We start from the raw sequence: 13,578 nt of genomic DNA, 5'->3' as shown, positions 1-13,578 counted from the left end.
AAAAATGCCAGTACTAAACAAGTACCGCATACCGCCCAACAGCTACCCCGACAAATCAGGACACCGGGGGCGGAGCCTGGAACATAGCGTCACTCGCAGCGCTGTTCATGCACACAAATTCTGCGTATGAAAGCTGGACCGCTGTTCTGGAGTGTACTCTAAAGTGGCATAGCGAAATATCGGGACAGTAAAGACGTATATAATGGTGATAAAAGTAGTTGCTGCGATAGTATTTATGCCACAAAAAGCAGTAGTAACCTATGATAGAGCATGGTGAAGCAATAACAAGAGTTCTGAATTGGTGCTCCTGGATATCACAGATAACTGCACTACAATAACTGACCCAGCAAGGCGGAATGTGTTGAGATCACGTGAGTGCCATCAATGTCTTTGAACACTACTAATAAAAGGTAAAAGAAAATGGTGCAAATGACTAGCGTGCTCTTGGGATTTAGAGGGACATCGTAGCTATTATATGCATATGGTAGCAGAGAGGTTCCTTTAAATTTCCATTGTGTACCATTTGCAAATGAATTGGAGGATTATGCTGAGTCCCCATTATGGGTTTGTCTGCCCCGCGTTTATTTTCCATATGCAAATTATATACCGTGCTTTCCGCTAGCCACCTGCTAATACCGCCATGCGGATGTCCAGAAAGCTTCATGGAGCCCATTAGAGCCAAGAAAGTGTTGGACCGTGGAGGAGGAGGGCAGCTGCAGATTCTACTAAAGTGCTTACTTTAAAGATATAGGATATCAGTAATAGATAAACCACGCAAATTCTGGAGTGCTTCGCAACAACCTCACCATGTGGATGTCATCTGCCTTGGAGAGGATGACAAAGTGTATATTTTTTTATAAAGTTAATTTTAAAAGCCAATTAAAAAAATACAAGAACATTATACAGACTTACATTTTTGCGACAAAAATTTGTTATCCAGGTAAAAAGAGACTGCTCCAAAAATCTACAGGCCAACATTTCGTATGGTACCAGCGCGAGAGAAATTTGTAGGTTAACTCTTGAGATCTAGTATTAAGGGAACATCCATGCGTCAAAGCAAAGATTTTCTCCCATTAACGACACATCAAGAGCTAGCTCCCACTTGCCCACATAAACTGGTAGAGGATCATTACCCACACACACAAGCATTTTATACAGTAGAGAAATCCCATGGGATGGCAAAGCATCTCTCAAATACAGCAACTCAAAAGGGGTAGGGTCCCATGTAAGATTCTGTGTTTGTGGAATGGAAGTAATGTAATCCCTGAGCCGCAAGTACTGAAGCTCATTCGGAGCAACGTCATGAAAAAGGGCCGACAAGGGCTGGATCCCAGGACCCTGCGTATAGGACCGCAAAGTCGGAGACTCATCTGGGGCCAACACCAGGGGGGAGATCTGGATTATGCCGGAGGGGTTTGAGAAGAAGAGTAAGTCAAAACCTGGTATTTGCGATAAGCAGTATGTAGAACCGCCAGAGTAGCCAAAACAAAAGGATCCCCCCCCCGCATGTCTCCAAGCCACAGACGGATCAAGCCAGATAAGCACCTGTATCAGAACCGACGTAACATCCGCCTCCAGAGTCACCCATTATTATGATTATTATTATTTATTGCTTTATATAGCGCCATCAAATTCCGTAGCGCTGTACAATGGGTAGACAGAACATAACAAGTAGTATGTAACATAACAAATTGACTTACAGAAACAACAGGTGAGGAGGGCTCTGCTCAAACGAGCTTACAATCTAGAGAGGTGTATTACACAATAGGTAAAAGTGCCGTTGTTAGGGATAGACCAGCCACACTATTAAAAGTATTGCAGGAGAGGGACTAGGAAAGGTGAGCTAAAGGAATATGGGAGGGCGTTGATGTGCTATGTTGTAAGCATCCTTAAAGATGTGGGTCTTGAGGGAGTTTTTGAAGGAATAAAGGCAGGGGGAGAGACGGATAGAATGGGGAGAGCATTCCGGAGGATAGGGGCAGCCCTTGAGGAATCTTGTAAGCGGGCATGAGAGCTAGAAATCAGAGGAGAGGATAGAAGGAGATAATTGGATGAGCGGAGAGACCGTTTAGGAGTGTATTTAGAGATGAGTGAGGAGCTGTAGGGAGGGGAACCGCTGTGAAGGGCTTTGAAAGTAAGAGTGAGGATTTTGAAGTGAATCCGGAAGCGCATGGGCAGCCAGTGAAGAGACTGACAGGGGAGAGACGTTAGTAAAGCGATGTGAGAGGAAGATAAGTCTGGCAGCAGCATTCATGGTGGATCGTAGAGGGGTGAGACGGTTAAGAGGGAGACCAGCTAAGACAGAGTTACAGTAATCAAGACGGGAGATAATCAGGGCATGGACAAGAGCCTTAGTGGCATGCTGTGTTAGGAAGGGACGGATGCGTGAAATGTTTTTAAGATGGAGGCTACAGTTTTTAGAGACAGACTGAATATGGGGTGTGAACGAAAGGTCTGAGTCACGGGTGACACCAAGACAGCGTGCATGAGTAGACGGGGAGATGATAGCACCATTAACATTGAGAGAGATAGATGGGGGAATCTTAGCATTGGAGAGAGGGAAGATGAGGAGTTCAGTTTTGGAGAGATTAAGTTTCAAGAAATGTGCAGACTATCGAGATGAAAACTAATACAATCTCTCTGAAACAAGACATTGCATCAATTTCAGAAAAACTTATCTCACAATCAAATTTAATCCAGGCACTGCAGGACGAACTAGAGAACCTTAGAATGGAGAACAGTGATCTCAGATCTAATTATCAAGCTATAGAAATGAAATTAACACTCTTGGAAGACAGATCTAGACGGAAAAACTTGCGGATAAGGGGGATACCTGAAGAAACCAGTAACTTGGAGAAATATTTACAGGATCTTCTATCAACTTTTATTAAAGAAGACAGCTTAGGCCATTTCTTGCTGGAAAACTTTCATAGACTTCCTAAACCAAAAGATCTGATCACCAGCATCCCAAGGGATGTAATAGTCCGTTTTAACAATCTATATATCAAGAATCTTTTTATTACACAATTTAACCAAAATTCTGCACAAAACGAGCAATATAAAGTTCTGAAACTTCTTCTCAATTGCAACACGAAAGTTTAGAAGACAATTTTATGAGGGCACTAAGAAACTCCGCGACCTGAACATTAAATATAAATGGGGATCGCCCCTTAAGCTGATTATATATAACGAGGGAGAAACGCTAGTAATTAATAAACCTCCAGAACTTGAAGATTTTATATCTACACTTTCTCATAAGAAAAGTGCTTTGGAGGGACGATGATGGCAAGGCAGCTATTCCATTATGAATTGAACTTTCTATCAATAATTATTTATCTAACTTATTTATTTATTATTTATTTTTATTTTATTTTTTTTTTTTTCATGGAATTTAGGATGCTCGTCACTTTAAACTAAGAGAACTTCCACATTATCTGCTGATTTGCACATTTTTACAACATTTTTCATTTATTTGGATAGCTACTGCTTCTGCACTTTAAATAATACATTATACTATTTATTTACTTAATTTGTACTCAAATCTGTAATCATTTATTTATTATGACTGATTAATTAATTTTATTAATAATGAATTTATCATATAATAATGAAGTGGCAGAATACTAATTTTTTTTTTAGCACTTTATACCTGTTTACCTGCACTTAATTACTATTTATAATAATATTAGCACCTTACACCTGCTTACTTGCATTTAATTACTATTTATAATAATGTATTTATTTGATGAAATAACTCACTGAATAATATTATTAATAATGAAAGTATTATATAATAATTAAATTGCGGCACATTATACGTTTTGAACATTTTATTTTTGCCTATTATACTTAACTATCACTTACAATAATTAATGATCAATTTTATTAATATTGAAAGTATTATATAATAATGAAATGGCGGCACATTATATGCTTCGAGCACTTTATTTTGTTCATTTGCACTTTATTATCACTTAGAATAATCAAAAAAATAAGCTTGAGGAAATAGTAATGAATTTATCATTTAGCAATGAAGTGGTAGCATACTAAATCTTTTTAGCACTTTATATTTGCCTATTTGCACCAAATATTACTTATAATAATGTTACTTATTTATTTGATTTATATTTAATTTTGTAATAATTTACCTATTAATAATAATTTACTTATCATTTAATATTATTAATAATGACTTTATTAAATAACAATGTAATGGTTGCACATTAAATTTCTTTAGCACTTTACACCTGCTCATTTGCACTTAATTATTAGTTATAATAATGTATTTATTTGATGAAATAATTTACTTATTGTTACTATTATTGATAAATTAATTTTATGAAAGCATTATATAATAATAAAACTGTGGCACATTAAATACTTTGAGCACTTTATTTTTGCTCATTTGCATCTAATTATCACTTATAATAATTAATGATCAATTTTATCAATAATGAAAGTATTATATAATAATGAAATGGCAGTACATTAAATGCCTTGAGCACTTTATTCTTGGTCATTTGCACTTAATTATCATTTACAACAATTAAAAAATAACCTTGAGGAAATAATAATAAATTTATCATTTAGCAACGAAGTGGCAGCATACTAAATTTCTTTAGCACTTTATACTTGTCCATTTTTACCTAATTGTTATTTACAATAATGCATTTTTTGGATGAAAAAATGTATTTATTAATATTATTATTGATTAATTAATTTTATTAATAATGAGAGTGCCATTTAATAATGACACTCTAGCATCATTTAGTACCTTGCTTTTGGTTATTCGCACCTAATATTATTTATAACAATGTATTTATTTATTTAACTTATATTTCTATTTTTATTAATTTACTTACTATTATTATTTTTTGATTAAAACCGAATTTATTATATTTTAATGAAAATAGAAGTGCATTAACTAATTAATATACTAAGATATAATTACATTATATTAGTTTATTGCACATAAATATTGCTTAATAAATATTATTTATGAATTTATTTGGTTAAATTTACTCAAGATTTTTACTTATTTTTTATTACCCTATTCATTAATTAATATGGCCAAAAGATTTACCAAATTTAAAGAAGCAGTAGTATATTAATTTCTTAATATGATAAACTTAAATTACATTAAGCGGGTCTAATGGTGCTTGGATATTATCTTAAATATACAATTTTTTTAAAAAAATTTTTTTATTTATCTTAAAGCTCTCCTTAACGTCGGCACCTACGCATGATTTCGCCCAATCTAATGATGGGGCAAAGGACGCATGAAAGATTTTCATGTGTAAACTGTATAAATGTTTTGTTTTTTGTTGTCTGTGTATGTTTTGACGGTAAATCAAAGTTGAGGAGGGAGGAAGAGGGTCTAATATTATTTAATATCTATGACACTTAAACTTGTTTCTATTAATTGCCAAGGTTTAAATTCCCCATACAAAAGAGGTTTCTTATACGATACGTTAATTAGAGAACAAATAGACATATGTTTTGTGCAAGAAACACATTGGAAAAAAGGAGTTTCCCACCATTGGACTTATAAGAAATACCCTGTTATTACCCATGCTAGTTTAAGTGGGAAAAAAAAAAGAGGAGTTGCAATTTTGATAAACAAAAATATTAAGTTGGAACAGATATATATGGAATCTGACCATGAAGCTAGATACACAATTCTCCTTTGCAAGTTGAATGATGTGACCTACACTTTAGCTAATATATATATGCACCAAATATCTCTACAATTAGATTTTTGGATAAAACTTTTGAAAAAATTCATGCTATTTCAAAAGGCTTATTAGTAATCGGAGGAGATACGAATTGTATATTAGACGTTAAACTGGATAAGAGTTTTATGCATGGTACATATCCAAATTTAAAGTTGAAATCCTTAGCTAACTCATTTTCTTTGTGTCTTGCTCGTAATAACCTGTTCGATATCTGGAGAACGTATAACCCATCTGTGAAGGAGTTTACGTTTTATTCTGTTAGGCATCACTCGTACGCTAGAATTGATATGTTTCTTTCAGACAATAAATACTTAGAAATTTACGAGTCACCTACTATAGGAAATTTGACTTGGTCCGATCACGCACCTATCTTTATAAAAATTAAAAACAACGAAGAATTTAAAATAAAATCTAATTGGAGGCTTAATGAATCCCTTTTGCTTTCAAGTGACTTCAAGGAACAACTCAGGAATTTGGGCAAAAATTTTATTGAGACCAATGATAATGGCACAGTCTCGCTTGCTACTCTATGGTGCGCTTTTAAATGCACCATGCGGGGCTATCTTATAAAACAGGGAGCATATATAAAGAAAATGAGAGGCGCGACTTTAACAGATTTATATATTAAGTTGGCACAATTAGAAGCTAGTAATAAAATAAGACCTTCAAACCTCCTATATACTGATATAAAAGAAATTCAATATAAGATTAAAGAGAGATTAATGGAGAACATCAATAAAAATCTTTTATTCCTTAAACAGGATTGGTATTACAGTAGTAATAGGGCCAGTAAGAATTTAACTAAAAAACTTAAAAATAAACTAGCTAAAAGTAGAATTAATAAGATTGTATATAATGGTAAAACCTACTTATCCCCAAAACTAATAGGAGAAGCTTTCAGAGAATACTACAGCACATTATATAATTTACCTATAGTTAATAAGGATAAAATACAGATAAGTTCATTTCTTAATGATTTAAATTTACCCAAACTATCTAAAGAAAAGTTGGAAAATCTAAATTTACCTATTCAACACTCTGAGATAAATACCATAATTAGGAAGTTACCTAAATCTAAGGCTCCCGGTCCAGATGGATTTTCAGCTCCTTTTTGAAAGTATTTAGAGAAATTCCTTTAGGGAAAGAGTTTCCATCAGAAATGTTACAGACTACAATAACTCCTATCCCAAAGACTGGGAAAGATTTGAGTAAGGTTTCAAACTATCGCCCTATTTCTCTTATAAATCTTGACATTAAAATATTTTCAAAAATTTTAGCTAACAGATTAGCTGCTGTTATGCAAGACTTGATCCACTCAGACCAAACGGGCTTTATACTGGGTAGGAGTGGTGAAGATAATACCCGCAGGATATTAAATCTTATACACGAAATACACTTTAATAATACGCCGGCAGTCTTCTTAGCCTTAGATGCGGAGAAGGCTTTTGACCGGGTAAGTTGGCCCTTTTTGGAAGAAACTTTAAAAATGTTTGGCCTGAATGGACAATTTTTGGATAATATTATGGCATTGTATAAAAATCTGCAAGATCTCAGGTTCAAACTTAAATTCGACTATTTTTCCTATCAATAATGGGACAAGACGTTGGTCAGAAAAAATTTCTGGAATAACAACAGGTCCATACGAACATAAAATCTCTTTATACGCAGATGATATTCTCCTCACTTTATCTTTACCTGAAATATCACTCTCAGAGACACTGGAAAGTATTAAGGAATATGCAGTATATTCTAATTATAAATTGAATTTAGACAAATCTCAGATCATTGACTTTAATATTAATTGTCATAGATTTGAAGAAATTAAAAGTAATTTTGCCTTTTTATGGGGACAAAACTACATTGATTACCTAGGTATCAAGATATATCAGAACCTTAGAGATACTGTAATTAATAACTATACTATTCTTTTGGAAATCCTTAGAAATCAACTCACACAATGGAAAGGCTTAGAAATATCATGGTTAGGTAGATTAAACACATTAAAGTCGTATGTCCTTCCAAAATTAATTTATTTATTTAGAGTTATTGCTTTATCAGTTCCACTAAGAATTTTAAATCAATTTGAAAAATTATTCTTCTCATTCGTATGGCTGGGTAAAAAACCGAGGATTTCACGAATAATACTTACCAAAAGTCTCTCACAGATCGGTCTTAATTTCCCTAATTTACGTACTCTTCATCAAATTTGCCTCTTTGGTCATTTTTTGGCATGGGATACAAAACGAGAACTGAATCTTCCATGGTATAGATACGAGAGGTGGAAATGTCATAATCTAGATCCATATTATCTGTATTGGTTTAATATAAAGGGAATAAATGATTTAGAGATTGTTAATCCTATTATTTCGAACATTTTGACCAACATGATTAGTTTTAAGAAAAAATTTGGTATAACTGAGTCTTCTTCGTTATTTACTCCTCTAATAGTCTTGCAAAATCTGATAAAAGATATCGACTTAAGATTTTGGTTTTCCCAAGGAGTGGCTACATTAGAGGATATCTGGTCTTCTACGGACCTAGCTCCCTTTAAAGAACTACAAATTAAATATTCTTTCTTAAGTAAAGAATTTTTCCCATATTTAAGGATTAGAAATTTTATTAAACATAATCCGGTCAGACCTTTGACTAATCTAGATAGGTTTTTGAACAGACATCATAAAAGAAATACAACTATGCGAATAACTAAATTGCTTGAACAAGAATCTATTCCAGATAAACCTAATACTATTTTAAAATGGGAAAAGGATTTGGGAATTTCTTATCCACCTGATATCTGGGCCGCAGCCTGGATTAATACAAGAAAGGCGATACACTGCATAAATTTGCACGAACAATTTTTTAAACTCCTTCACAGATGGTATTACGTTCCGACATCTATACATAAAATGTATGGTTCCGCCTCTAACAAATGTTGGAGATGTAAATTAGAACTAGGAACCATGCTACATATCTGGTGGGAATGTGATAAACTTTCCAATATGAAACTTAAAGTTGTTGAATTATTTAGGAACTTATTTGGGTTCGATTTAATACTGTACCCTCAAACTTTTTTATTTCATATTGATATATCCTTGCAAAATAAATCAAACAGATATCTGGCCATTAATATTCTGGCCGCGATTAAAATTTGTATTGCAAGAAATTGGAAAACGGAACAAGTACCGTCATGGTCTCAAGTAATTACCCAGGTAAATTATCAATATAAAATGGAAAAACAATTTTATAGGAAACGAACCTCCCCCCACCTCCCACAAAACAAAGCACCACCCCTAGTCCCCGCAGAACCAACACCCCGCACCCCCCAAACACACACCCCGCCCTCCAAATCCTGGAGGAAGGCTAATACCTGCTGATGGTATTGGAGTGTAAAGGTAGTGCCCCCAGATCTTACATTATGGCTGAAGGGGTAACCCCAAAAATATTGTATTCCACATCAGCAGTGAGAGCACGTAGCGCTCTACAGGCCTGAAGGGTGATGTCCGAAAGGTCTTGATAAAATGTGATGCTAGATCCACTGTAGGTCCAGGAACCCACCTCCCTCACCCAGCGCATGATCTGCTCCAAGTGCTGGAACTCTGTGATGCAGCATATCACATCCCTCGGTGGTGATGTCAGGGACCCCTAGGCCTCAGAGCTCTGTGAGCTCTATCCAGATGAATCTCTGCCTCAGGAGGTCGCCCCAGAAGGCCATTAAATAGGAGCACCACAAGACCCCCAACATCCTCAGGGGCACGCAGGTCAGCTTCAGGTAGGCCCCTGATGCGCACATTGTGCCCCCGGCCCCTATTATCGACATCCTCCAAGCGCCGCTGATGTTCAACCAGGTTGTAGACATGTTGGGCAGACGTCTTTGCTATGTCTGCAGTTTTCTGGGCTTGTTGAGCCGAATCTGCTTCCTGCGCTGCGAGTCGACGTTCAACTGTTGCCAGGTCCATCCGGAAGACCGCGATGGCTTTGGCCACAGTATGCTTGAGCTCCGAAAGCAAAGTGGTTAAGTCCTCCCGCCATGGAGCCGAGTAGAAGAGCTGCTGGATCTCCGCTGAACAGGTAGGTACACTCGGCTCCACAGACGGGGAGTCGGCACCCGTCATCGGATTTGCGGGAACTCAAGGGTGTCTGCAAGGCCAACACCGCTGGGGTGTGAAAGTACTCCCTGAGAGATGCCGCTTGTTGCGTACCATTTATAAGTGCTGATTAAACAGGGTGATCACGGAGCTCAAGACTCAAGCGTCCATGTTCCCCAACAGCAAGCCATGCCTCCCCCTTTAACAGTATTTAGCACTCTCTATTACAGCCCTCAAAGCCTGCAATATACTCCTCCATCTTCCCAACAACTGAAGCCCAAGCAAACCAGCAAACTTTTGCTAAAGGCCAGCAATACACTCCTCCATCTTCCCAACAACAACTGAATAATATCCCCACATCTTTGTTGTCCTAATATATCTATAGAGAGTTAATCACCTGACCTATTTAAACCCTTCAGTGCCAGGGGTTTTTGGTACCTCAGCCCAGAGCAATTTTTCCATTTTTGCAGTATGTCGCTATTCTCCTTTCCTGCAAATAGTGTACCCATGTAAACTATATATTGTTTTTTCAAGAAGAGATAGAGCTTTCTTTTGATACCATAGTTATATGATGTAGGATGAGATTTTTTTAATGCCCTGTTATCAGGGCAGTATGGTCCCTCTTAGGGACCTCTTGAACAGGAAGTGATGCCTGCTTGAGTTCTGTTTCTTAATACTCCAGATTATGGCCATAGAATTTTGCCATTAAAGTCAACTTTTGAAAATTCAAGAAACAATACGCTTCTGGGTTAAGTGCCTGAATGCCTTCCTTTGCCAGTATAAATCCCTTGAAAAACATGATTTTAATTCTGATATTATTTTGTCAAGAATAACATAGACTGAATGATGTACAAAATCATGCTTTATGCTCATTTGTGTACTCTGCCCCGCAGTTTCGATTATAATGCTGTCCTTTAACATTAACGGTGGTCGGCGATATCACGTAAACCCCCTGAGGCTGAGGACACATGGGGGTACATTTGAGTTTGGGAGGGGGGCCATGACAGATTCATGAGGAGACTCCTTGCCTGCCTGCCCAGTCTTTTCTTATGTCTAAGTCACCCTGCGGTTGTGGGCCCTTTGGAGGACCCGGAGTGGCATGTTTTTTTGTTCCCCAGACCATGTCTCCACAGGGATCTCAGAGTCAGGCACCAGGGGGATAATCCTATTATCCCAATGTATTGTTTGTGCAGTCCTCTTGCTGGACCTGAAGGAGGACTTTTGTTTTTTCTGTTCCATGTATGTATGTTTATTGTGTTTGCGGTGTATGAATACCTTTATATCTATCTATAATAAAGCTGGTTCTTTTCTCACTTCAACATTGGTTCAGTCTGATGTTTGGGTGTTTTCAGGACAGTACAACTGCTGAAGAAGCTAAGCTCTACGGCTAGTTACAGCGCCAATGCGGCTCGAGTGCAGCGGCCTCCCCTTCTTCTCTACCACGCTGGTTCTGTCTGGTGCTGAAGGGGTTAACTACTTGTGTTTCTGGAGAAGAAAGCACAGTTTGATGGGAGTGCCCAGCCGGAGTACAGGTCATCCCGTCACAGGCGATCTCTTCACTTGTGAGGTGGTTCATCGTCAGGAGTTTCCATTCCTTAATGACCAAATAAGCTTAGAAAGCGATCTAGGATCGCTTTCTTCGCTTTACCCCTTTCACGACAAATCCTGTACATGTACGGGGTCACGATGCACTGCATTGGTGACAAAGCCCTCTGCATTACCTACAAAGCTGCGATCGGCAGTTTTGCAGGATCCATGGAAGCCTCACAAGTGAGGCTGGTTGTGGATCATGGGAGGAAAGACCTCCCCCCAAAAAAATGGCCGCCGCAAAACCGATCATCACTGATGGCGGCCTAAAACAGTGCTTAGGAAGCGATCAGCAATCACTTCCTAAGCAAAATCCGTGGTGCTGACATGCCTCGATATCAAAGCATGTCAGTAACAAAACCCCCTGCCCTTGATCATCAGTGGATGGCGTTGCTACAACTCACAACTCACTCACAAGAACTGTCAATAAGTTCACAGAGGTTCTATCCAGACACATGGGCACAGACTGACCAGATATCCAAAGGCCAAAAAAATGCAGACAAAAAATGGCCTTTTACCTCCCAAATAACCCAACAAACCCATGCGTGTGTGAAAAAGAATTAATACCATAAAGTTTGATAAAGGCTGATGGCAGAATTTGTGCATGGAAAGGGTTAAAATACCAGCATTTGAAATACCCTGAGGTGTCTAGTTTTCAAGAATTGGGGTAAATTGCATTGGCCGGCTTCAAAGATACCCGAAATACCACATGAGGCAGAATGACCAGATTTCGGGGAAAAAATGGTGTTGAAATAGCAAAACGCTACTTATTGCCTAATAATTTGAAGAAAAAACATAAAAACATTGGGTATTTCTAAACTCAGGACAAAAAGTAGAATCTACTTAGCAGGTTTTTTCATTAGTTTTTGCAGATGAGTAAAACATTTTTTATAAAAGAATCACCATATTTTATCATAAATTAGATATATTGGTACCCTACTTATCCTGAAAAAAAACCAACATATACCTTGTGTAACTTCTCGTCTTACTTCATGTCCTAAGTGGGCCATCTTTGAAGCCGTGTGGTTCAATTTACGTCATTAAAACCATATATTTTTCAAAACTAGACACCCCAGGCTATTTCAAATGCTGGTATTTTAACTCCATGCATGATATTCTATCACCAGCCTTTGCCAAAGTTTGTGGTAGTATTTTTTTATTTTTTTTTCACATATTGTATTTCAGGTATGAATTTATAGCTCCTGGTATATGCCACTATCAAACAACACCCCAGTATATGTTCAGCAACATCTCTTGAGAACAGTGATACCACCAATGCATAGGTTTGTCAGTTTGTTTGGGAGGTAAAATGCCACAATTGGGAAGTGCACATTTCTTAACTTGGAACTTTGACAATTAGTCCTTCTGCCACCATGTCCTATTTGAGATATCTTTGAAGCTGGTCAGTTCAATTTACCCCATCAAATCATATATTTTTGACACCCCAGGCAGTATTTTAACACTTTCCATGCACTATTTTTATCATCAGCCTTTGTCAATATTTGTGGTGGTATTTTTCACGTGGCATTTTTTCACATGCATTGTACTTCAGGTGTGAATTTACAGCTCCTGGTATATTTTACTGTCAAACAACACGATACCACCCATGCATTGGTTTGTCTGGTTGTTTGGGAAGTGAGCTTTTTTCCCCATTTAGATCAGTCTGTGCCTATGCCCTATTTGGGACACTTTTGAACACGGCCACTCCAATTTACCCCATCAAACGAATAAAGTAGATACCCCATGAGTATTTGAAATACTAGTATTTTAACTCTGTCTATGTCGGGATTTTTGTGAAGATACAGTGCTAATTTTAGCACTTGCTCATAAAAATAAACTTTATTTTACTAATTTTGTTGGAACTGGATAGTGACATCACTGCATAACTGTTTTTTTATATTACCATATTTTTATAATTTCTTTTAGCTATTTTATTCTATTTTTATTATTTTTTAAATATTTTACTAATCACACTGATTAGAAAGCTACTTGCATGGTTGAATGTAGTATCAGGAAAGACCCTCTTGGAATCTTTTTTTTTAATTTTTAAAGGACGCCACCATCTTACGAGAGGCAACAATCTATCACAGTGGCACTTTTGACCTCTCTCGGGAGCGTCCTGGGGTGGATGTTCAGAATTGCTGAATGCCTTGCTATCAAGGCATTTCAGC

This window comes from Sceloporus occidentalis, unplaced genomic scaffold (genome assembly GCF_023333645.1).
Source record: "Sceloporus occidentalis isolate IW3139 unplaced genomic scaffold, rSceOcc1.0.p SCAF_119, whole genome shotgun sequence".
In the NCBI taxonomy this organism is placed as follows: Eukaryota; Metazoa; Chordata; class Lepidosauria; order Squamata; family Phrynosomatidae; genus Sceloporus; species Sceloporus occidentalis.
This window is presented reverse-complemented; position numbering follows the sequence as displayed.